Below are 26461 nucleotides of genomic sequence, written 5' to 3'. Positions count from 1 at the left end.
AGGAGTAATATACAAGGCCACCTGGGCCTTTTATGGGTATTACTGACCAGTAATACTCAACACCATGAAACACTCAAGGACGATGCAAGCAGGGGAGGTATAGATCACAAAAATGGAAAAAGTAATCAAGTTACACATCATATGGATCTGACTGAATACTTTCAGGAAATTAAAATATACAATATTTTACTGCCATGTTGGGATGGTTCCTTTAAAACAGCAAAACAATCCAAGATAATCAAAGACGTACAGGTATGTAGGTTAATTGGCTGGGTAAATGTAAAAATTGTCCCTAGTGGGTGTAGGATAGTGTTAATGTACGGGGATCGCTGGGCGGCACGGACTTGGTGGGCCGAAAAGGCCTGTTTCCGGCTGTATATATATGATATGATATGATAATTCACAGGTGCTAAGAATGACAATTTGACATGGATGTTCATTTCTTTATTAATCCTTAGTTTGAGCAACTTGCTTCATCACACCATTAAGTCCATCTGTACAGAACCTGAGCATTTAAAGTACGGAGGCATGTAAGTAATAGGAGTAGAATAAGGCCATTTGGCCCATCAAGTCTACTCCGCCATTCAATCATGGCTGATGGGCGGCACGGTGGCGCAGCGGTAGAGTTGCTACCTTACAGCGAATGCAGCGCCGGAGACTCAGGTTCGATCCTGACTACGGGCGCCATCTGTACGGAGTTTGTACGTTCTCCCCGTGACCTGCGTGGGTTTTCTCCGAGATCTTCGGTTTCCTCCCACACTCCAAAGACATACAGGTATGTAGGTTAATTGACTGGGTAAATGTAAAAATTGTCCCTAGTGTGTGTAGGATAGTGTTAATGTGCGGGGATCGCTTGGCGGCGCGGACTCGGTGGGCCGAAGGGCCTGTTTCCGCGCTGTATCTCTAAATCTAAAATCTAAATCTAAAAATCTATCTCCCCCTCCTAACCCCATTCTCCTGCCTTCTCCCCATAACCCCTGACACCCACACTAATCTATCCATTTATCTCTGTCTTAAAAATATCCATTGGGATGTAATGTTGAAATTGTACAGGGCATTGGTGAGGCCGAATCTGGAGTATGGTGTGCAGTTCTGGTCGCCAAATTATAGGAAGGATGTCGACAAAATGGAGAGGGTACAGAGGAGATTTACTAGAATGTTGCCTGGGTTTCAGCACTTAGGCTACAGAGAGAGGTTGAATAGGTTGGGTCTTTATTCTTTGGAGCGTAGAAGGTTGAGGGGGGACTTGATAGAGGTTTTTAAAATTTTGAGAGGGACGGACAGAGTTGACGTGGGTAGGCTTTTCCCTTTGAGAGTGGGGAAGATTCCAACAAGGGGACATAGCTTCAGAATTGAGGGACAAAGGTTTAGGGGTAACATGAGGGGGAACTTCTTTACTCAGAGGGTTGTGCCTGTATGGAATGGGCTTCCGGTGGAAGTGGTGGAGGCTGGCTCGATTTTATTATTTAAGAGTAAATTGGATAGGTATATGGATAGGAGGGGATTGGAGGGTTATGGTCTGAGTGCAGGTAGATGAGACTAGGTCAGGGAGAATGGTCGGCGTGGACTGGTAGGGCCGGACAGGCCTGTTTCCATGCTGTAGTTATATGTTATATGTTATATGTTATATGTTATTAACTTGGCCTCTACAGCCTTCTGTGCCAAAGGACTCCACAGATTTACCACCCTCTGACTGAAGAAATTCCTCCTCATCTCCTTCCTAAAGGAACGCCCTTTAATTCTGAGGCTGTGACCTCTAGTTCCTAGACTCTTCCGTGTAGACTGACCTGCAGATGTCAGCGCGTAATGATGTTAGTCCCAGTTCAGATGAAAATGACGTGCACCATTTTCTCGAAATTTCCATTTTACAATGACAACATTTACACATCGGAAGGGGAACCAAGGTGTCAAAACTTAAGCTCAATTAAGGTCTTTTGGTGTTGTTATTATCAGTGGAGCATGAGCGATGGTGGCATTAGAATTAATGCATTCTAATATTTTAATTTACCATCAGCCTTGATGATTGCAGTACACCTAAAATAATCAGAAATGTAGCATTTACGAGACTGTATTAAAAATATTCCCATATCAGTCTTTGATAAATGTAACCTTACATTTTTTTTTCAAAACAAACAATAAACATTGGGTGGATTTGTTTCATACAGAAAGTAATTTTAAGAGATAGATAATCCGATTTCTCCTGTTCTTTTCACAAAAGGATTCACAGTCTGAATGACAAGGGTGAAGGTTTTAAACATTATTTCCTTAGCTCTCTCCTTTCATAGAAACATAGACATAGAAACATAGAAAATAGGTGCAGGAGGAGGCCATTCGGCCCTTCGAGCCAGCACCGCCATTCAATGTGATCGTGGCCGATTGTCCCCAATCAATAACCCGTGCCTGCCTTCTCCCCATATCCCTTGATTCCACTAGCCACTAGTGCTCTATCTAACTCTCTCTTAAATCCATCCAGTGAATTGGCTTCCACTGCCTTCTGTAGCAGAGAATTCCACAAATCTCTGGGTGAAAACGTTTTTTTCTCACCTCAGTTTTAAATGGCCTCCCCTTTATTCTAAGACTGTGGCCCCTGGTTCTGGACTCCCCCAACATTGGGAACATTTTTCCTGCAGCTAGCTTGTCCAGTCCTTTTATAATTTTATATGCCTCTATAAGATCCCTTCTAACCTCCAGTGAATACAAATAAAGCTCTGTATTCCTGTATTCTGTACAAGCCTAGTCCTCTTGTCCTCCCAAATCTGATGAGGCACATGGATGCCAGGAACACGCCCAAATGCCAAGCATAGGGAGGCTTTGGTTGTGTTAAACATTCAGTGATTGTATCAACCACAGAACATAACACAGAGCCTACTAAGCCACCTTTAGCTACACAAAGACATACTTTGAGATCAACAATCACTGAACAATGAACAGCAATCCCAGGCAATATTTGCAGTGCTGAACTACTATCTACCTCTTTGATGACCCTCGGACTATCCTTGATCGGACTTTGCTGGCTTGACTTTGCACGAAAAGTTATTATTCCCTTATCATGTATCTGTACACTGTAAATGGATCGATTGTAATCATGTATTGTCTTTCTGCTGACTGCTTAGCATGCGTCAAAAGCTTTTCACTGTACCTCGGTACACGTGACAATAAACTAAACTGAATTGAAGTAGTTCTAAGCAATTTTCAGATCGTCTGAAATTAAGGTCATCGTTTGCTTATCTGGTGGAAGTCTTCAATATAAAATGAAAACTAGATTTTCTCTTTTGACATAATTATTGCTTTAAAAGTTATTGCTTTAAATAATTGCCAAGTAAGAATTACATAGAACAAGCCTGGTGAATGCGAACACTTAATATTGGAGCTTTAGAGTGCAGTGTTGATAAATGGCCACTTACCACACCAGCAATTCGGATTTCCAACTTAATCCATTCAGTTTTGCATGAACCAAACTATGTCACGAAATATTAATTTAAGCCACAAGATCAAAACATTCCCCACAACGCAAGGCCACTAACTACAGAGGAGCACTCAAATGACAATCAAAATGCCAATGGCAAAAAATGCTATTAAACCAAAAGGTCACACACCCAGTAAATTAAATATGCCACCATTGTTTGCAAAAAAAACAGAATACAAGGAAATAAGATTGATCGATACATTAAGATTAATAACATGGAAACAGGTATGTTTAAATGTCAAATATGGTGGTAATATCCATTACAAAACATGTAGTAAGCAGGGTAGGTATCACAAAATGCTGGAGTAACTCAGCAGGTCAGGCAGCATCTCGGGAGAGAAGGAATGGGTGACGTTTCGGGTCGAGACCCTTCTTCAGACTGATGTCAGGGGGGCGAGACAAAGAAAGGATATAGGTGGAGACAGGAAGATAGAGCGAGATCTGGGAGGGAGGAGGGGAGGAGAGGGACAGAGGAGCTATCTAAAGTTAGAGAAGTCAATGTTCATACCGCTGGGCTGCAAGCTGCCCAAGCGAAATATGAGGTGCAGTTCCTCAAATTAGTTCTGTGGTTAGTTGTGGTTACTGGGTAGAACGTAGATGCCACAAAGTACAACTTACAGACTGGGTCTTAAGAAGGGTCTCGACCCGAAACGTCACCCATTCCTTCTCTCCTGAGATGCTGCCTGACCTGCTGAGTTCCTCCAGCATTTTGTGAATAAATACCTTTGATTTGTACCAGCATCTGCAGTTATTTTCCTACACAACTAGCAGGCAGGGTAGCACAATTTATTGCCACAGGCTTCCAGAATAAATTAAGTGGGAACCCAGAAGAAAAAATATTCTACAGACTAAGTGATGAATGTTGTTGATAGTTGGATTTAGCTCGTGAATGCCACCTGAGAATTAACGATTATTAACAACCAACTAGCATTGCATCTCACCAACATGAGATTTCAAATCATTATGAATCCTAATTTTCAAAAATATCTCAGCTCCACCAATAGCTTTGTAAACCGTGACCAGACTGCACTCTTTTTTCCCCGAGGGTCATTCTTAAAATACTACAATCAAATCAGTGTGACGTTTATCGAGGGAGGTTAATGTGACTTCGTGATTATCACTCTTCATAGTCGGTTCATTCAAGGCACAAAAAGGCCACTGTTAGTCTCAAGGCCAATGTGACTTCTGCAGATATCACTGATGATGCACAAGTAATAATTCACTAAATCCCATTTAGATAAGTTGTGTCCAAAAAGAGCAGGTTTGGAAAATTAAAAGGCAATGATTATGTTTTACATTGGAAGCGTCCGCATTGAACGCTGCTGACACGGGGTGGTGAGAATAGTGAACAAAAATGCTAACCATCGTTGCCGCCACCACTTGCCCACAAGCCGGCGACGCCAGCTGCCCGCTACCTCCCCAGCCGCCAAAAACAACCCGCCCACCCTCCTCAACGCCACAAACCCGGACAAACAAACAAACAAACAAACAAACAAACAAACCCCGACGCAAAGAAGTCTCCTCAACAAAACAAACATTACCAATCCCCCCCCCCCCCCCCACCCCACACACCCCACACAAAAAACACTTTGCAGCCTGATCCCAGTATCTGTGGTCCCATCTCCCTCTCTATCTCTCTGTCCCTCTCTATCTCTCTGTCCCTCTCTATCTCTCTGTCCCTCTCTATCTCTCTGTCCCTCTCTGTCTCTCTGTCCCTCTCTATCTCTCTGTCCCTCTCTGTCTCTCTGTCCCTCTCTGTCTCTCTGTCCCTCTCTGTCTCTCTGTCCCTCTCTATCTCTCTGTCCCTCTCTATCTCTCTGTCCCTCTCTGTCTCTCTGTCCCTCTCTGTCTCTCTCTCCCTTCCTCTCTCTGTCTCTGTCTCCCTCCCTCTGTCTCTGTCTCCCTCCCTCTCTCTCCCTCTCTGTCTCTCTCTCCCTCCCTCTCTCTCTCTCCCTCCCTCTCTCTGTCTCTGTCTCTGTCTCCCTCCCTCTCTGTCTCTCTCTCCCTCTCTGTCTCTCTCCGTCTCTCCCTCTCTCTGTCTCCCTCCCTCTCTGTCTCTCTCCCTCCCTCCATCTCTGTCTCTCCCTCTCTATCTCTGTCTCTCTCTCTCTCCCCTCTCAGTCTCCCTCTCAGTCTCCCTCCCTCTCTCTCCCCCTCTCTGTCTCTCCCTCTCTCTGTCTCTCACTCACCTCTCTCTCTCTCTCTCTCTCAGTGTCGCCACTTGCTGTTGCTGCTCCTCGCTCTGGAAGAAGCGGCGAGTTGTTCATTGAGCTGCTTTTATGTTACACGTGTGTGTGTGTGTGTGTGTGTGTGTGTGTGTGTGTGTGTGTGAGTGTCTAACACCGCCACACACAGCCCGGCTGCCAGAGGATTGCCCCTATTGCATTGGGCTGAATGCACAGAATGATGCGCTCCCACTCTTTGCTTCGTATCTCCACTCGCCACAACACAACACTTGTGGTCCGCTGCGCTGGAGTTTCTCACAGGGGCTGAGCTAGATGCGTCGGGAGCGCGCTCCTACCTTGCTGTGGTGCTCGTGCCCGCGCTCAGGCGCGCCCCCGACCCACAACCATTCTGCAAAAAGGGGGACACGTTGGGTTTGTGGAGAGGGTGAGAGCCTGCTTCCCTTTATCATCGTGCATGTCATTTGTGCATGTCTTCCATTCACTTGTCTTCCATTCATCTCCCCACCACCGTCTCCATCTCTCTACACCACCGTCTCCATCTCTCTATACCACCATCTCTCTACACCACCATCTCTACACCTCCATCTCCATCTCTCCACCACCGTCTCCATCCCTCTACACCTCCATCTCCATCTCTCTCCACCACCGTCCCCATGTCCCCACACCACCGTCTCCATCTCCCCACACCACCATCTCTCCACACCACCGTCTCCATCTCTCTTCACCACCGTCTCCATCTCTCCACACCACCGTCTCCATCTCCCCACACCACCATCTCTCCACACCACCGTCTCCATCTCTCTTCACCACCGTCTCCATCTCTCTACACCACCGTCTCCATCTCTCCATCTCTCTCCACCACCGTCTCCATCTCTCTTCACCACCCTCTCCGTCTCTCTACACCACCGTCTCCATCTCTCCATCTCTCTCCACCACCGTCTCCATCTCTCTTCACCACCCTCTCCATCTCTCCACACCACCGTCTCCATCTCCCCACACCACCGTCTCCATCTCTCCATCTCTCCACACCACCGTCTCCATCTCCCCACACCTCCATCTCCATCTCTCTCCACACCACCGTCTCCATCTCTCCATCTCTCCACACCACCGTCTCCATCTCTCTCCACCACCATCTCCATCTCTCTCCACACCACCGTCTCCATCTCCCCACACCTCCATCTCTCCACACCACCGTCTCCATCTCTCCATCTCTCCACACCACCGTCTCCATCTCTCTACACCACCGTCTCCATCTCTCCATCTCTCCACACCACCGTCTCCATCTCTTCACACCACCGTCTCCATCTCTCTACACCACCGTCTCCATCTCTTTACACCACCGTCTCCATCTCTCCATCTCTCCACACCACCGTCTCCATCTCTCCACACCACCGTCTCCATCTCTCCACACCACCGTCTCCATCTCTTCACACCACCGTCTCCATCTCTCCACACCACCGTCTCCATCTCTCTACACCACCGTCTCTTCACACCACCGTCTCCATCTCTACACCACCGTCTCCCTCCACCACCATCTCCATCTCTTCACACCACCGTCTCCACCTCTCTACACCACCGTCTCCATCTCTCCACACCACCGTCTCTTCACACCACCATCTCCATCCCCACACCACCGTCTCCATCTCTCTCCACCACCGTCTCCATCTCTCTCCACCACCGTCTCCATCTCCCCACACCTCCATCTCTCCACACCACCGTCTCCATCTCTCCACACCACCATCTCTTCACACCATCGTCTCCATCTCTCTACACCACCGTCTCTTCACACCACCATCTCCATCCCCACACCACAGTCTCCATCTCTCTCCACCACCATCTCCATCTCTCTCCACCACCGTCTCCATCTCCCCACACCTCCATCTCTCCACACCACCGTCTCCATCTCTCCACACCACCGTCTCCATATCTCTACACCACCGTCTCCATCTCTCCATCTCTCCACACCACCGTCTCCATCTCTCTACACCACCGTTTCCATCTCTCTACACCACCGTCTCCATCTCTCCATCTCTACACCTCCACCTCCATCTCTCCACACCACCGTCTCCATCTCTCTACACCACCGTCTCCATCTCTACACCACCGTCTCCATCTCCACACCACCGTCTCTCTACACCACCGTCTCCATCTCTCCACATCACCGTCTTCATCTCTCCTTCCCCCCTGACTCTCAGTCTGAACTTAAGGAGGGTCTCCATTCCTTGTCTCCAGAGAGAGATGTCGCCCTTTTTGCACAAATAAAATGCTGCAAATACAAAGCAAAGAGTGGAAGCACATCATTCTTTGCAGGTGTTTGCAAAAAAAAATGAAACGAGAAATGCTGCAAATGCCCAGCAAATGACGAGCAGCGTCACTGGAGAGAGATTTTCTTTTTTTATTTAACAGGCTGTAATTTAGAAGGAGTTCTGTCCCAAAACGTTAATAATCTGTTTGACTTTTCAACAGGAGATAGACAATAAATGCTGGAGTAACTCAGCGGGTCAGGCAGCATCTCTGGAGAGAGGGAATGGGTGACTTTTCGGGTCGAGACCCTTCTTAAGACTTCCACAGATGCTGCCTGACCTGATTAGTGTTTCTGTTTAAATTTCAGATAGCCATCACCTGCAGTTTCTTTTGCATTTTCAGTTGTAATTTAATAGGCTCCATTGCAGCGTGGTTTCAGTGCTCCAAACGTCTGTGCCCAGGAGCTTGCTTTAAGATAACAGATGCTGTACGACCACTGAAGTGTGCATGCCATTTAGTTCCTAAATCCCTGAGTTCCAGGAGCAGGATAAGGCCATTCGGCCCATCAGGTCTACTCCGCCATTCAATCGTGGCTAGAAAATAAAAGACTGCAGATGCTGGTTTAAATCGAAGGTAGACACAAAATGCTGGAATATCTCAGCGGGTCAGGCAGCATCTCTGGAGAGAAGGAATGGGTGACGTTTCGGGTCGAGACCCTTCTTCAGACTGATCTATACACATACAAGGAATGTGCCTTGGTGGTTTGCTCGCAAGTAACAACACGACTTACAGTAAACAATTACGAATAAAGCAATATAATTGACACCATTATAACTTACACTGCATTACAACAGCATTACAATTTATAATTACAATTATAATTACAACAGCATTATAATTTACATCCCTGATGTAATGCGGGATAGGCCGGTAAATACGTGCACAACAAGCAAACTGAAATGACCATCATATCTATTTATTTATAAGAAAATAACTGCAGATGCTGGTACAAATCGAAGGGATTTATTTCACAAAATGCTGGAGTAACTCAGCAGGTCAGGCAGCATCTCTGTCTGAAGAAGGGTCTCGACCCGAAACGTCACCCATTCCTTCCCTCCTGAGATGCTGCCTGACCTGCTGAGTTACTCCAGCACTTTGTGAATACATACTCAGGAGAGAAGGGATGGGCGGCGTTTCTATTTATTTATGTTGACGTGGCGAATTAAGGGACGAGCAGAGAAGGGGAACTCCCTGGCAGCAATTCTTTTGCAAGAGTAGTCGTGAGTGCGGCATAGAAGACAGACAGAGAGAGGCGATGCCCCACGCAAAAGATGCAGCTAGGAAAACGCCAGATGCTGAATCTATTTTGAGCTCCGACAGGATAATGGGTGGCCGTGGGTCTATAAATAGAGCACTTCTCTGATTTGGTCATCCAGTGCAATTGAAGAGAGGACGTGCCTTCTGCAGGGAAACCTTCGCCTCACGTCATCCGTTTCCAGCTTCTCTTCTCCAGTCTTGTATTCATTCCCTGGGGCTAATCACTCCAGTCCCCACATCTATCTATGCTGATTGATCATCGCCCGTGGTAGAACAGGCAACTAACGAGCAATATGCACACAAAGTCATGTTAAGAGACTGCTCTTTTCCTGCCTAATTGCAGGTTGCAGCACGGCTTGAAACATTCATCAACACGCTTGAAACACACAGGGCTTGCTTGACATCACTTCTCGCTGGCAATAGCCCACAAAGCAAAAGATCACTCTATGGAAAATAAACCCATGATCTTAAACTGTAACCTCGGGAATAAGGATTGGCTCTAAGGGCTGGGGTGCGAAGCGGGGCTGGGCAAAAAATATATATTAAAAAATAAAAATAAAAAATAAAAAAATTAAATTAAATTTTTAAATTAAAATAAAATTCTATGTTTCTTGTAGCTAAAGTGGTCAGGGGGTATGGAGAGAAGGCAGGTACAGGATACTGAGTTCGATGATCAGCCATGATCATATTGAATGGCGGTGCAGGCTCGAAGGGCCGAATGGCCTCCTCCTGCACCTATTTTCTATGTTTCTATGATCTGAACTAAATCCAGTCAGTATGATGAGGGTAGAAACGTGCTCCATCCAGTCTCTAACCCCAAGTTGCAATTGAACGTCTTTTCGCAAATACGGTTCACTATTCAGAATTATCTATTGTTGCAATAAATAGACTCAACTCGTTTCCATCACAGATATGCAAAGTAAACATAGGCTTGTCTCGGTTGCTATGACTTCATCCAGAAAGTAAACACTATATATTTGGGGATATGACGCCAACTGACATGACTGTACGGTTTTGTTTATACGTTCCAGAGTGCAGTAATGTGGTTACAGCGGCCAGAAAAACGTTTATAAATATTGTACCATAAATAAATCTTAAGAGAATGGGTTTCGCTGCAAAATGAACACACACAATCAATCACATTTCCATTGCATTTCCGATTTTGAGGGGGTGAGGGGGGGGGGGGGGGGGGGGGGGGGAATAAAATGCTGTGCTCTGGTACTTGCAAGCATACCCAGGAAATGCAAAGCAAAGTGACAGGGTACAGCGAGATTACAATTAAAAACACGTTTACATTGTGGAGAGTTGGTGAGTTTATTGATTGGTTGATTCGCCCCCCATTGCGAGAAAGTCTCTGTGCTGCCACCTTCTGGGCGCGGTGGCAGCAGATGGAAGTAATTATTCATTACATGTATCTTCACGGTCAACTTCCAAAGCACTCTGAAGAAGGGTCTCGGCCCCAGAACATCACCCATTCCCTTCTCTCCAGAGATGCTGCCTGTCCCGCTGAGTTACTCCAGCTTTTTGTGTCTCTCCTCGGTGTAAACCATCCTCCACTTTCCACTTACCATCCGGCAGACGATACAAGGCCTTCTACGCCCGCACCTCCAGACTCAGGAACAGCTTCATCCCCAGGGCCATAGCTGCTATGAACCGGTTCTGCTGAGCCGGATGGTCACATTGCACAGTGAACCGGCACAGACCTACTTGCACTTTATTCTGTTTTAAAACTGTTTCTAATTTTGTCTCACTGGGTTGTCTAAACTTATACTGATTAGCTAATTAAATTATTACATCATATGGGAGGCGCATTCCCAATCTCGTTGTACCCCTGTACAATGACAATAAAGATATATTGTATTGTATTGTAAATAATTGGCATGGTAAATGTAAAAATTGTCCCTAGTGTGTGTAGAATAGTGTTAATGTGCGGGGATCGCTGGTCGGCGCGGACCCGGTGGGCCGAAAATGCCTGTTTCCGCGCTGTATCTCTAAACTAACACCATCATGGACAGAAGAATTGTGATTCAAGATGATTTTCAAAGAGGTGATCACTTCCTTTTGGCAAATAATAAAAAGTTCATAGTAAATACTAGAACTTCCTGGAATTGCCACCTACTAAAATTGGATTGAAAAATACTATGAAAATGTTAAAGTTATAATAAATACAACCTTTGATGAGCGTTTGTCGGCACTGAGCCTGTGCTCGCTGGAGTTTAGAAGGATGAGGGGGACCTCATTGAAACGTACCGAACAGTGAAAGGCCTGGATAGAGCGGATGTGGAGAGGATGTTTCCACTAGTGGGAGTGTCTAGGACTAGAGGTCACAGCCTCAGAATTAAAGGACGTTCCTTTAGGAAGGAGATGAGGAGGAATTTCTTTAGTCAGAGGGTGGTGAATCTGTGGAATTCTTTGCCACATAAGGCTGTGGAGGCCACCAATGGATATCTTTAGGGCAGAGACAGATAGATTCTTGATTAGTACGGGTGTCAGGGGTAATGGGGAGAAGGCAGGAGAATGGGGTTAGGAGGGAGAGATAGATCAGCAGTAGACTTGGTGGGCTGAATGGCCTAATTCTGCTCCTATCACATATGACCTTCTGACCTTCTGAACATAGCTGGCAGGTTCAAATGTAAATATAGAGTACAGATATTTTTTTGTGGTATGACCAATTTTGCCACTTTGTCATTTTTATTTTATTATTATTTTAGTCATGCAATAAATTTCGTGTTCAGCTTGTACTCTCTTTTTATACCTCTGCTTCAGTCAGCACTACCTAAGGCTTACTGTATGTTAATGATGGAAGTAAATTACATTCTTGGGTCCTGCCCACGCATTGTAATCTTGTTTAAAATATGAATCTGTGGAGTTAGATTCATTGACACCACCGGTAAATAATGATAAATGAAAATAGATTTTGTTTATTGCAAAATTGATCTGAACAAAAAAATGCCATATTTAAACAAATAACTGTAAAAATGATAACTCAGGTCTATTTAATGGATTGGGATTATATTTTGCCATGGCAACATTTAAGCCTTATGAATCTGTTACAACTTGATTAGACTCAATACAAGATTTTTCATCTCGCAATGACTTTCAATTTCTACATGTTCAATAAAGCAAATGATAATGGACTGATGGACTTCAACAATGCAAATGTTTTTCTTCTACAAGAATCCAGTTGCTTTGTTACCGAGGCAGGTGTTTGATTCCAGATCCATTCAATTTAATTCAATTTACTCGGTATTGGTGTTGGTTTTTGTTTATTGTTGTCACATGAACCAAGATACGTTGAGAAATGAACTTAATGAATGAAAACTTTATTGTCACCTGTGACACGTCACAGTGAAATTCTTTTAGCTTAGTTTAGTTTAGAGATTAAGCGCGGAAACAGACCCTTTGGCCCACCGAGTCCGCACCGACCAGCCATCCCCGCACACTAACACTATCCGACACGCACGAGGGACAATTTACATTTATACCAAGCTAATTAACCTACAAACCTGTACGTCTTTGGAGGGTGGGAGGAAACCGGAGATCTCCGAGAAAACCCACGCGGTCACGGGGAGAATGCACAGACAGCACCCATCATGTTGGAACCCGGGTCTCCGGCGCTGCAAGCGCTGTAAGGCAGCGACTCTACCGCTGCGCCACCGTGCCGCCCAAGGTATGCAAAGAGTCGCCACATAAAGAGCGCCAACTTAGTATCAAAATATCCCCCGCCAGATCCTCCTTTGTTCTGCCCCCCACCCTCCTCCCTCCTCCCTCACGGTGGTCCTCCTTTGTTCTCACTTCCTCCTCCATCATGGCGGTCTCCCCACCGCCGGGTTCTTTGTAGGAGGACGTAGATTTTTACCACAGGTGGCAACGAGGCAGCGCGCAGGAGAGAAATAGAGACCTGCCTGCGTGGTGCCAAAACAACAACCACTCGCTCAATGTCAACAAGGCCAAGGAACTAATTAATGACAAGAACAGGGAAGTCAAGACCTCGTGCCAGTTTTCACTGGTTGGATCTGCACTGGAAAGTGTTGGCAGCTTCAAAGTCCTTGACATCTCAGATGACCTGTTCAAGGGCCAACACGTAGATGTCAAGTCAAGTCAATTTTATTTGTATAGCACATTTAAAAACAACCCACATTGACCAAAGTGCTGCACATCTGATTAGGAAAAAAAAAAAAAAAAATTAAAAAAAAGAAACATACAAATCATGAAGAAACCATGAAACACCTCTACTTTCTGAGAAGTTTAAGGAAACCAAGCCCGTCACCGAATACTCTAACAAACGTCTGTAGATGTACTGTAAAAGGTTTCATGACCAGTTGCACTAAAGCCTGGTACATCAATGCCAATGCACAGGAACACAAGAGGCTGCAGAGAGTGCTGAACTCAGCCTGGGTCCATCATGGGCACAGCCATGCCAGTAGGGTTGCCAACTATCTCACTCCCAAATAAGGGACAAGGTGAAGTCACCGCCCTCATCCAGCCAGCAGTCACGTGCCCCTGCTCCACCAATGGCGGCCGCCCGGGCCGGGAGGCGGGTTGCCACGCAACCTCCGCTAGGTGGGGCTTGGGCCTCCAGGCCTACACTGTCCGGACCTACACTGTCCGGACCTACAGCGTCCGGACCTGCAGCATTCGGGCCTACAGCGTCCGGGTCTACAGTGGCCCTCAGGCAAGGGCGGTCCCGAATGGGACAAACCAATTTAGCCCAAAATATGGGATGTCCTGGCTAATCCAGGGCAATCGGCAACCCTACATACCAGCCATCAAAATATCTAAATGAGGCCTACCTTAAGAAGGCTGCATCTATCATCAAGAATCCCCACTGTCTGGGCCATGTCCTCTTCTCCCAGCTACCATTGGGCAGGTTCAGGAACACCTACTTTCATGTAACTATTAGGATCTTGAACTGATCCATATAGCCATAACCCTACCTGCAACAGAACACTGTGGACCACTCCTCCCATTGCCACCAACCTCCTTTGATATTTAATTGTGTTTAGCACTGCTGTCTGATTTTTTTTGTAGTCATTTTCATGCAGTATTCAAGTCCTTAGAGAATATAAAAGATGGCGGCACGGTGGCACAGCGGTAGAGTTGCTGCCTTACAGCACTTTCAGCGCTGGAGACCCAGGTTCGATCCCGACTACGGGTGCTGTCTGCACGAAGTTTGTACGTTCTCCCCGTGCCCGCGTGGGTTTTCTCCGAGATCTTCGGTTTCCTCGCACACTCCAAAGACGTACAGGTTTATAGGTTAATTTGCATGCTATAAATGTAAAATTGGCTTTAGTGCGTAGGATAGTGTTAATGTGTGGGGATCGCTGGTGGGCACGGACTTGGTGCGCCGAAGGGCCTGTTTCCATGTTTATTTGGGTGTTATGTTGTTCTATATTGGTATGACTATATGGCAAATCAAATTCCTCGTATGTTGCAAAACATAGAAAATAGGTGCAGAAGGAGGCCATTTGTCCCTTCGAGCCAGCACCACCAATCATTGTGATCATGGCTGATCATCCACAATCAGTAACCCATGCCTGCCTTCTCCCCATATCCCTTTATTCCACTAGCCCCTAGAGCTCTATCTAACTATTTTAAACTCATCCAGTGAATTGGCCTCCACTGCCCTCTGTGGCAGAGAAATCCACAATTTCACAACTCTCTGGGTGAAAAAGTTTCTTCTCATCTCAGTCTTAAATGGCCTCCCCTTTATTCTTAGACTGTGGCCCCTGGTTCTGGACTCCCCCAACATTGGGAACATTTTTCCCGCATCTAGCTTGTCCAGTGCTTTTATAATTTTATGCATTTCTATAAGATCCCCTCTCATCCTTCTAAACCCCAGTGAATACAAGCCCAGTCTTTCCAATCTTTCCGCATATGACAGTCCCTCCATTCCGGGGATTAACCTCGTGAACCTTCGCTAATAATGTACGATTATGATTATTATGATTATGATTATGAATCTCTAAACTAAACAATACGAAATAAATGTTACTGAAATCACAAAATTGTTAGAAACTAAGGACGTAATGCGGTGGTCTGATCATTCAGAGGCCATGCTGCAAGATGCACTGGGCGATGTCGATTGGAATATGTTCCAAGCAAGTTCCAGAGACGTAAATGAGTTTGCGGAAGCGGTTATGGACTTCATTGCCACAATAGCCGATACCATCATCCCCACGGTAAGGGTCAGTATCTTCCCTAACCACAAACCCTGGGTGGACAGGTCTATTCGCGTGGCCTTGAATGCTCGCACCGCTGCTTACAACTCTGGCCTGGCATCCGGCAACATGGACGACTACAAGGTAGAGTCCTACCGACTGCGAAGGGTGGTGAAGGATGCAAAAAGGAGATACCGGGACAGGATGGAGTCACAGATGGAGCAGCAGGACACCAGGCGCCTTTGGCAGGGGCTACGGACTATAACTAACTACCGGTCCAGCACCCCCTCAACCGGAAGTGCCGGCTCCTCCTTAGCTGATGACCTGAACTCTTTTTACGCACGGTTTGAGACGGGTAACACCACCAGCTCGCCGTCTAAAAACAGCACCGAAGGGGTGCTGGCTAGCGAGGCTGGAGGGGGATCCACCGCCGGGGATGTGCACACATTCTCGGTGTCCGAGCATGAGGTGAGGTGGGCTCTGACGCGTGTGAACACGAGGAAAGCTGGAGGCCCAGATGGTATATCTGGGCGAGTGCTAAAGTCTTGTGCTACTCAGCTTGCTCCAGTGCTCACCACAAAATTCAACCTCTCCTTGGCCAAGTCCGTGGTCCCTGCATGCTTCAAAAGATCCATCATTGTACCGGTGCCAAAGAATGCCTCTCCAGCGTGTTTAAATGACTACCGACCGGTGGCCCTCACCTCGGTTGTCATGAAATGCTTTGAGAGGCTAGTCAAGAACCACATCTGCGCCCTCCTTCCTCGCAACATGGACCCGCTGCAGTTCACATACCGTCCGAACAGGTCTACGGATGATGCGGTCTCCCAGGTTCTGCACACCACTCTCTCTCATCTGGACAGCCAGGGGGGCTATGTGAGGATGCTGTTCATTGACTTTAGTTCAGCATTCAACACAATAGTCCCCAGCAGACTGGTTGAGAAGCTGCTGGAACTGGGGCTTAGCACCCCTCTGTGTGCCTGGGTCCTGGACTTTCTCACTGCCAGGCCCCAAGTGGTCAGAATGGGGGAACACACATCTAGCTCCCTCACCCTGAACATAGGATCCCCCCAGGGTTGCGTCCTTAGCCCCCTACTGTACTCCCTGTACACACATGACTGTGGGGCCAGGTTCAGCTCAAACTCCATCATCAAGTTTGCTGATGACACTGTGGTGGTGGGCCGGATCTCCGACAACGATGAGAAGGCCTACCGGGAGGAGGTGACTGATCTGGCACTCTGGTGTCAGGACAATAGCCTCCTCTTGAATGTCACTAAAACAAAGGAGCTGATTGTGGACTTTAGAAGGGCTAAACATCCAAGGACGTACACGCCACTGGAGATAAATGGGTCTACTGTGGATAAGGTGAGCAGTTTTAAATACTTGGGAGTCCGCATCACAGAGGATCTGACATGGGCAACGCACATTGCCGCACTGGTGGGTAAGGTAAAGCAGCGCCTTTACCACCTCAGACAGCTGAGGAAATTCAGAGTGTCTCTGAGGATCCTTCAATGCTTCTACTCTGGGGCTGTAGAGAGCATCTTGTCCGGCAACATCGCAGTCTGGTTTGGGAACATCTCTGCCCAGGACAGGATGGCCCTGCAGAGAGTAGTGCGTTCGGCAGAACGCACCATGGGAACTATACTCGTCCCCCTGCAGGACCTATACATCAGGAGGTGCAGATCCAGAGCCAGCAAGATTATGGGGGACCCCTGCCACCCCAGTAACGGACTGTTCCAACTGCTACGGTCAGGCAAACGCCTCCGCTGTCACGCTGTGAAAACGGAGAGGATGAGACGGAGTTTCTTCCCACAGGCCATCAGGACTGTTAACTTTTATAACTCCAGAGACTAAATTTTGTCTACACTATAGTAACATTAACTTTATTTATATGCTGTAACTGTAATTCTTTTTTGTGCACAATCCGCAGGCATTGCCACTTTCATTTCACTGCACATCGTGTATGTGTATGTGACAAATAAACTTGACTTGACCAGTATCCAGTCACAAAATGAAATCTACTTCCACCTGCTCCTTGTTCTCTTCTACATCTGCACCATTACCAAAGTACAAATCCTCAGCCCTCCCAAACTTCTGATTAAAATATATTTCCCCCTATTGATTAACTTCTAACTGTGACCATAATAGTTCTTTGCCATTCTCAAATTAACAAATATATTTGTTGACCATGGTAGCATAGCGGTAGAGTTGCTGCCTCACAGCGCTGGAGACCCACGTTCGTTCCTGACTACGGGTGCTGTCTGTACGGAGTTTGTACGTTCTCCCCGTGACCTGCATGGGTTTCGCCGAGATCTTCTGTTTCCTCCCACACTCCAAAGACGTACAGGGTTGCGGGTAAATTGGCTTGGTATGAATTTTAAAATTGTCCCCAGTGTGTGTAGGATAGTGCGGGGATCACTGGTCGGTGCGGACTCAGTAGGCCGAAGGGCCTGTTTCCGCACTGTATCTCTAAACTAAAAATCATTCTCCATGAACATTCTTGTTCACTGATGAAACTGCAGCAACACTATCTTTTGGTTCCAGTCAAGTCAAAGGATGACCAGCAGGTAAAACAGATAACGATGGGACCTGAAATATTCATTCAGTTCCTCTTTCCATAGCTGCTGCCTGACCTGGTGAACACTTTATATTTATTTTAGATTTCCAGCATCTGCAGTTTTTTTCCACTTTCACTGAAGAGCTTCTTTTTTCACACTGAACTATCCTTATCCGGTGTTGGGTTATTAATGTCACATGTACCAAAATGAAGGTTAAAAACCTTGCAGGAAAATAACCCATCCATGATTGGTATTGAACCATAGGTGAATCTATAATCCGGAGAGAAGGATATTTCAAAAGGGAATATTAATTAATGGGATATAATGCCATTGGTATTCAGCATGGGTGTGAAACAAGATTGAAACATTAAACTTCCAATTTTTTCACAGTTAACATCAATGCCATGAAGTCAGAACATTAGTTGGAGCTGCCAGCTGTCAGGTCCTATAAATAAAAGGTGGCGCAGCGGTAGAGTTGCTGCCTTACAGCGAATGCAGCGCCGGAGACTCAGGTTCGATCCTGACTACGGGTGCTGTCTGTACGGAGTTTGTACGTTCTCCCCGTGACCTGTGTGGTTTTTCTCCGAGATCTTCGGTTTCCTCCCACACTCCAAAGACGTACAGGTTTGTAGGTTAATTGACTGGGTAAATGTAAAAATTGTCCCTAGTGTGTGTAGGATAGTGTTAGTGTGTGGGGACCGCTGGGCGGCGCGGACCTGGTGGGCCGAAGGGCCTGTTTCCGCGCTGTATCTCTAAATCTAAATCTAAAATAACATAAAAATCTAACAGAAAACATCAAAACAAACACAAAGGTATTTATTTCACAAAATGCTGGAGTAACTCAGCAGGTCAGGCAGCATCTCAGGAGAGAAGGAATGGGTGACATTTCAGGTTGAGACCCTTCTTCAGACTGATGTCAGGGGGGTGGGACAAAGGAACATCAAAACAAACACAATCTATCTAGTTTTTGTATTAGTTTTAGTTTTAGAAATACAGCCCTTCGGCCCACCGAGTCCGCACCGACCAGCGATACACGCACACTAACACTGTCCTACACTAGGGACAATTTTTACATTTATACCAAGCCAGTTAACCTACAAAGAAGGGTCCCGACCGGAAAATCACCCATACCTTCTCTCCAGAGATGCTGCCTGTCCCGCTGAGTTACTCCAGCATTTTGTGTCTATCTTCAGTTTAACCCAGCATCTGCAGTTCCTTCTTACACAGTTAACCTGCAAACCTGTACGTCTTTGGTGTGTGGGACGAAGCCCAAGTTCCTGGGGAATACCCAGGGGGTCACAGGGAGAACGTACAAACTCCGTACTAACAGCATCTGACTAGCCAGGATGCAACCCGGCCGGGTCTGTGGCACTGATTGATCAGAGAATTGCCCAGCCAACTTCACCCTTTCCGAGAATATCAGTTTCATTCCATGCAGCCTGTAAAATAATAACATTTCATCCAAGATATTTGCTCGTTTGACTGGACATTCTAATGCCTACATTTTTTCCCACAAGAGAAGTGACTAACTCATACCTTTAAAGAATTTAAAATGTTACATTTTAGAATCTTTGCAAATAACAATTAGTCAGGAGATTGTAAAATGAATTACAGACCACATACAGAATGATTGTAGTCAGTTGGCATGATCAGTATATAAATATAAGATGGAATTTAGTCTTGCAAATGTCACGTTCATGTATTATAGTCAATAGACAATAGACAATAGACAATAGGTGCAGGAGTAGGAGCAGGAGATTCAATGTGATCGTGGCTGATTATTCACAATCAGTACCCCGTTCCTGCCTTCTCCCCATACCCCCTATCTTTAAGAACTCTATCTAGCTCTCTCTCGAAAGCACCCAGAGAATTGGCCTCCACTGCCTGAGGCAGAGAATTCCACAGATTTACAACTCTCTGACTGAAAAAGTTTTTCCTCATCTCCGTTCTAAATGGCCTACCCCTTATTCTTAAACTGTGGCCCCTGGTTCTGGACTCCCCCAACATCGGGAACATGTTTCCTGCCTCCAACGTGTCCAATCCCTTAATAATCTTATATGTTTCAATAAGATCCCCGCTCATCCTATAGGAGCATTAATGAGGCATTAATAAGGCCACGATATACTGAAGAGATTGTGTGGAGCAGATGGATCTTGGTGTATTGGTTGAGGAATCCCTCAAGGCCACAGCACAGGTTGGATAAGGTGGCCACGAAACCACAAGAAGTCGGGGAATGGCGAGTAGGTTCACCAGGTTAATTCCCGGGATGACGGGACTGACATATGATGAAAGAATGTGTCGTCTGGGCTTGGATTCACTGGAATTTAGAAGGATGAGAGGAGAACAAAGAAGAGAAGAGATTGAACTTTTTTTTCGCCTTCCATCACAATGAGGAATGTGGAGGAGTCACTGTGGTGGATGTTCATGGTAAAATGTATTTTGTGTGTTCTGTTGCTTTCAATTGGTGCTAGACCAAGTGGACCCGTTGGGCCCATTCCTCATTGGCCTCCCATCGTGACATGGGAAAATCGCATATGTTCCTTAAAACAAATGGCGTTTTTTTTCTTAAAAACGGACCCGGACCAATCGGAAAAACATACTTGGCTAATAAAGTATGATTATGATTATGACTATGATTGCTAAAAGTGCAATTCTCCAGAGCTCTTCATGCTCATGAAACTTTATTTTTCTCTTTAGCTATTTCATACATATATGCTTACATGAATAATATTTTCTTTGGAACTAATTCACTGCAAAAAAAATTTTTATAGCAAGGAATGCATTGATACTATAAAAAGATTTGTATACTTTAAACATGGATGTTTAAGAACTCTAGAGAAAACAGAGGAAAGACGAATTAATAGAACTAATTTCTAATGGTTTTTGTGATATTTCAAAGACCCCAGATTTTCAAGAGAGATTTCAGAGACATTTCCCCAGCTTTAGTTCTCCGCCTAGGTACATATTCATGGTTTGTTTGTACAGAACCACAAACCAAAGGTAGAGTTCCACTTTTTGCTCACATACAGCACATACACTCCAAAGACGTACAGGTTTTGTAGGTTAATTGGCTTGGTATAAGTGTACATTGTCCCTTGTGTGTGTAGGATAGTGTTAATGTGCGGGGATCGCTGGTCGGCGCGGACTCGGTGGGCCGAAGGGCCTGTTTCCGCACTGTATTTCTAAACTAAACTAAACATTTTCTAATTATTATTCAAGACCAACATGAACACTAAATGTGGTGAAGAATATGTGCTGCAATGTTTAGTTGAATATGCTTCCTTTGTTCTGTATATTTATACAGTCCATTTTTTAATTACTACCATAATAAATTAACCACATTTTAAAATGGGAAAAGATTTTCAGTCACTATTGAACTCAGGTAACACCATTCCTCTCAGAGGCACAAAAAGCTGGAGTAACTCAGCGGGACAGGCAGCCTCTCTGGAGGGAAGGCATAGGTGACGTTTCAGGTCGAGACCCTTCTTCAGAGAGATACAGACGGTGATGTAGAGAGATATAGAACAAATTAATGAAAGATATGCAGAAAAGTCATGGAGATATGATAAAGGAAACAAGCCATTGTTAGCTGTGTGCTGGGTGAGAACGAGTTTCAGAGTTTGAAGAAGGGTCTCGACTCGAAACGTCACCCATTCCTTCTCTCCAGAGATGTTGCCTGTCCTGCTGAGTTGCTCCAGCATTTTGTGTCGATCTTCGGTTTAATCCAGCATCTGCAATTCCTTCCTTCACTAACACCATTCCAATGCTTAGTTTAGTCCGATATTACAATAGGAAAGCCAATGTGCACAAGATTCAAGATTCAAGATTCAAGATTCAAGATTCAAGATTCAAGATTCAAGATTCAAGATTCAAGATTCAAGATTCAAGATTCAAGATTCAAGATCAATTTATTGCCACATGCACCAATTAAGATGCAGTTTGAGTTTGAGTTCCCACACAGCCACACTAAGTGAAAAGCAACAAGACACACAGCCACATAAAATAAAATTTAACATAAACATCCACCACAGCGGATTCCACATTCCTCACTGTGATGGAAGGTAATAAAGTTCAATCACCTTCCTCTTTGTTCACCCGCGGTCGGGGCTGTTGAACCGTCCACAGTCGCCGCTGCCGACTGTCCGAGGCCCTCGCATCGGGATGATTGAAACTCCCCGCGTCGGGACGGTTGTAACTCTCCGCGGCATGGAGCTCCCGAGTCGGCCTCTTCTCACCAGAGACCGCGGGCTTCACGGTGTTAAAGTCCACAGGCCCCGCGGTTGGAGCTCTCCACAGTCGATCCCCGGCAAAGGATCGCAGCTCCACGATGTTAAAGTCCGCACCGTGCCCGCGGCATGAAGCGCCGGGCCGGTCTCCAGGAAAGGCCGCCAACTCCTCGATGTTAGGCCGCAGTGGGGACGGAGATACGACACGGAGAAAAATCACATCTCCGTCGCGGTTAGGGTTGAAAAAAAGTTTCCCCCAACTCCCCCCCCCCCCCCCCCCCCACATAAAACAAACCAAGAAACACTAAAACATACTTTAACACCTAAAATTAAAAAAATAGTAGAAAGGACAGACAGACTGTTGGCGAGGCAGCCAGTGCTGGTGGCAATTATTCACCCTACCTCCCATTTTATACCCCCCACTGTAGCAACAATTCCTCATGAAGAATAATAAGCAGTTGAGCAGCTTTTACTCTCTCACCTTAATCCATCGGTCAGAATCAGGTGCTGCTGTTCCCCGGGATGACAAGGATTTACTTTTCATTTCCAAACTTGGGGAAGTGTTTCACTGCCATGGCAGGTGACTTATTTTGCACTGAGAATTCGCTGAGTGGGGGAACTCACAGGCTTTCTGCAGTCTTGCAAAACCATCAGGATGAAATGACCAAGGGAACCCTCATCTTTTCCTGCACATTTTTTAAAAAAAACTGTTCACATTAATGTTAGTTTGTATGCCAGTTATTCCGCAAATACTTAGCGTTTTGTAAGTAATATACCCCTACTATTAAATGAAAAAGTTAATACACCTGATATTCAAACCTTGAATAAGAATTCTTGGACATTGAGTTCTTTCTGGTAAGGCAATTGAATGTGAATTAGACAATAGACAATAGACAATAGGTGCAGGAGGAGGCCATTCGGCCCTTCGAGCCAGCACCGCCATTCAATGTGATCATGGCTGATCATTCTAAATCAGTACCCCGTTCCTGCCTTCTCCCCATACCCCCTGACTCCGCTATCCTTAAGAGCTCTATCTAGCTCTCTCTTGAATGCATTCAGAGAATTGGCCTCCACTGCCTTCTGAGGCAGAAAATTGAATGCTTCTGGCAGCAACAACCACAAAGGATGCCCATCTTGTCTCCTTCTTCTTAGGCCCCCCTGGGTCATGGCTGACCATGGGTGATGCATCCTAGTTGGCTGCTTGCCCCACACCTCGGCTAGAGCAGCATCACCTGTGGCTGAAGAGACCAATGTGGGAGTGACAGTCTCTGCGGCAAAGGTCACATTTGTGTGTGGTCTCTGGTCTGTTGAAGTTGCTGTGCTCCTTTCTACGTGCCCGCTTGTCTGCCGCTGCGTTCATCAGTTTCTCTTCCCCCGTTTTGAGATGTTGGTTCAGGGTGCCTCTCCACCTGGTACGGTCAGCTGCAAGGCTCTCCCAGGACTCCACATCGATGTCGAGCGCCTTCAAATCTCTCTTGCAGACATCCTTGTAACGTAGCTGGGGGCGGCCGATAGTTCTCCTCCCAGATGTCAGCTCTCCATAGAGGATGTTAGCTCTCCAAGCCCGTCATGTCACACCTCATGTTATCACAATACCTATCCCAGGGACAACACCTAACAGCAGGCTGCAGGCCCCATGCATGACAAATACAGGAGGTGCAGACTACATGCTGGCAATCTAATTTGAGGAAGGACATCCTTGCTATTGAGGCAGTGCAGCGAAGGTTCACGAGGTTAATCCCCGGGATGGCGGGACTGTCATATGAGGAAAGATTGGAAAGACTGGGCTTGTACTCACTGGAATTTAGAAGGATGAGGGGGGATCTTATAGAGACGTATAAAATTATAAAAGGACTGGACAAGCTAGATGCGGGAAAAATGTTCCCAATGTTGGGCGAGTCCAGAACCAGGGGCCACAGTCTAAGAATAAAGGTGAGGCCATTTAAAACTGAGGTGAGAAAAAACTTTTTCACCCAGAGAGTTGTGAATTTGTGGAATTCTCTGCCACAGAGGGCAGTGGAGGCCGATTCACTGGATGAATTTAAAAGAGAGTTAGATAGCACGGGTTACTGATTTTGGATGATCAGCCATGATCACAATGAATGGCGGTGCTGGCTCGAAGGGCCGAATGGCCTCCTCCTGCACTTATTTTCTATGTTTCTATGTTTCTTAATCCTGGATACTCGTACTCACCTGCTTCAGTTTTTAACCACCCAGCACTCTCAGCAAAACAGAGGGAAAACTGCAAATAGACACAAAAAAGCTGGAGTAACTCTGCGGGTCAGGCAACATCTCTGGAGAGAAGGCATAAGTGATGTCTCGGGTCGAGACCCTTCTTCAGACTGACAGTCAGAGGAAAGGCACTCTCGTTTACCTCTCCCCTGACCCTCAGCCTGAAGTAGAGTCTTGACCCGAAACGTCACCCATTCCTTCTCTCCAGAGATGCTGCCTGACCCGCTGAGTTACTCCAGCACTTTGTGTTTATCTTCGGTTTAACCCAGCATCTGCAGTTCCTTGCTGCGCCGATGGAAAACGGAGCTGGTGTGACCCGCCATGACATTTGCATCAGCCTAATTGCAATTTTAATGAAGAAATTTGCCGATTGTGCAAAGAGCAGGTCGAGGTTTTCCATGAATTGTGCGGCTTAACTAATCGCCCATCAGAGAACATTTAGAAAAGGTGTGTACAGGAAGCAACTGCAGATGCCTGTTTAAACCGAAGATAGACATAAAATGCTGGAGTAACTCAGCGGGGACAGGTAGCATCTCTGGAGAGAAGGAATGGGTGACGTTTGGCTCAAGGCTCTTCCTCAGACTTAGAAATGTAACTTGCTGCATCCTTTGATAGAAGTGATTTATGTGAGGCAAGGAGAAACATTCTAGACTTTTTCATTTCTCAAGAACCCTCTGACCCTGAATATATCCTTTGCATTGACCCAACTTGCCAGTCCGCTCTGTCATGAGTTTCTGCTGCAACTGAAAGCCCCTTAGGGCATCCACTGCCTGCTGTTGCAACTGTAGTGAAACCCCAATCTACATGTGGTTTTACCCAGCTTGGAAAGGCCCACACGAACTCTGCCAGCACTGAGCTCATGTTGTACCTGATATGAAAACCTTGCCCTTAATATCTTGTGTAGGGAGGAACTACAGATGCTGGTTTAAACCGAAGATAGACACAAAAATCTGGAGTAACTCAGCAGGAAGGGTCTTCAGGGTCTCAAACCGAACGGTCACCCATTCCTTCTCTCCCTTCTGAGTTACTCCATCTTTTTGTGTCTATCCCTTGATATCTTACCTGATACTCCACACACTTTTCAAAGGTGTGTATCACCTCATGTTCACCAGTACTATATTCTTGTTTAAGTCGCCAGAGATTTGAATGTTGGGGTTGACCAGAACAAGGGGCCATAGTTTAAGAATAAGGGGTTGGCCATTTAGAACGGAGATGAGGAAAAACTTTTTCAGTCAGAGAGTTGTGAATCTGTGGAATTCTCTGCCTCAGAAGGCAGTGGAGGCCAATTCTCTGAATGCATTCAAGAGAGAGCTAGATAGAGCTCTTAAGGATAGCGGAGTCAGGGGGTATGAGGAGAAGGCAGGAACGAGGTACTGATTGTGGATGATCAGCCATGATCACATTGAATGGCGGTGCTGGCTCGAAGGGCCGAATGGCCTCCTCCTGCACCTATTCTCTATATTTCTACGTTTTCTGTTTCCATGTAATTTAAGACAAATTACTATAAGATCAGAGAATGCAACTGTGGTGCAGACACTTTCATGAGTTTTACCTCAGTACATTATCAGGATCTCCTTTCAGGCTTTGTTCTTTCCTTGTGCACAGTTTGTACGATGCACAAAGTCCTTGGGATCCAATGTCTTACCACCCGTGGATCCGGATATTAGGCAGGTTGAAGCTGGGAACACTGGATTTCAGGAACGTGATTCCCGGAATGGCGGGACTGTCATATGTTGAAAGACTGGAGCGACTGTGCTTGTATACACTGGAATTTAGAAGGATGAGAGGAGATCTTATCAAAACGTATAAGATTATTAAGGGGTTGGACAAGTTAGAGGCAGGAAACGTGTTCCCAATGTTGGGGGAGTCCAGAACAAGGGGCCACAGTTTAAGATTAAGGGGTAGGCCATTTAGAACGGAGATGAGGAAAAACTTTTTCAGTCAAAGAGTTGTGAATCTGTGGAATTCTCTGCCTCAGAAGGCAGTGGAGGCCAATTCTCTGAATGCGTTCAAGAGAGAGCTAGATAGAGCTCTTAAGGATAGCGGAGTCAGGGGGTATGGGGAGAAGGCAGGA

This window comes from Rhinoraja longicauda, chromosome 8 (assembly GCF_053455715.1).
Source record: "Rhinoraja longicauda isolate Sanriku21f chromosome 8, sRhiLon1.1, whole genome shotgun sequence".
Taxonomy (NCBI): domain Eukaryota; kingdom Metazoa; phylum Chordata; class Chondrichthyes; order Rajiformes; family Arhynchobatidae; genus Rhinoraja; species Rhinoraja longicauda.
This window is presented reverse-complemented; position numbering follows the sequence as displayed.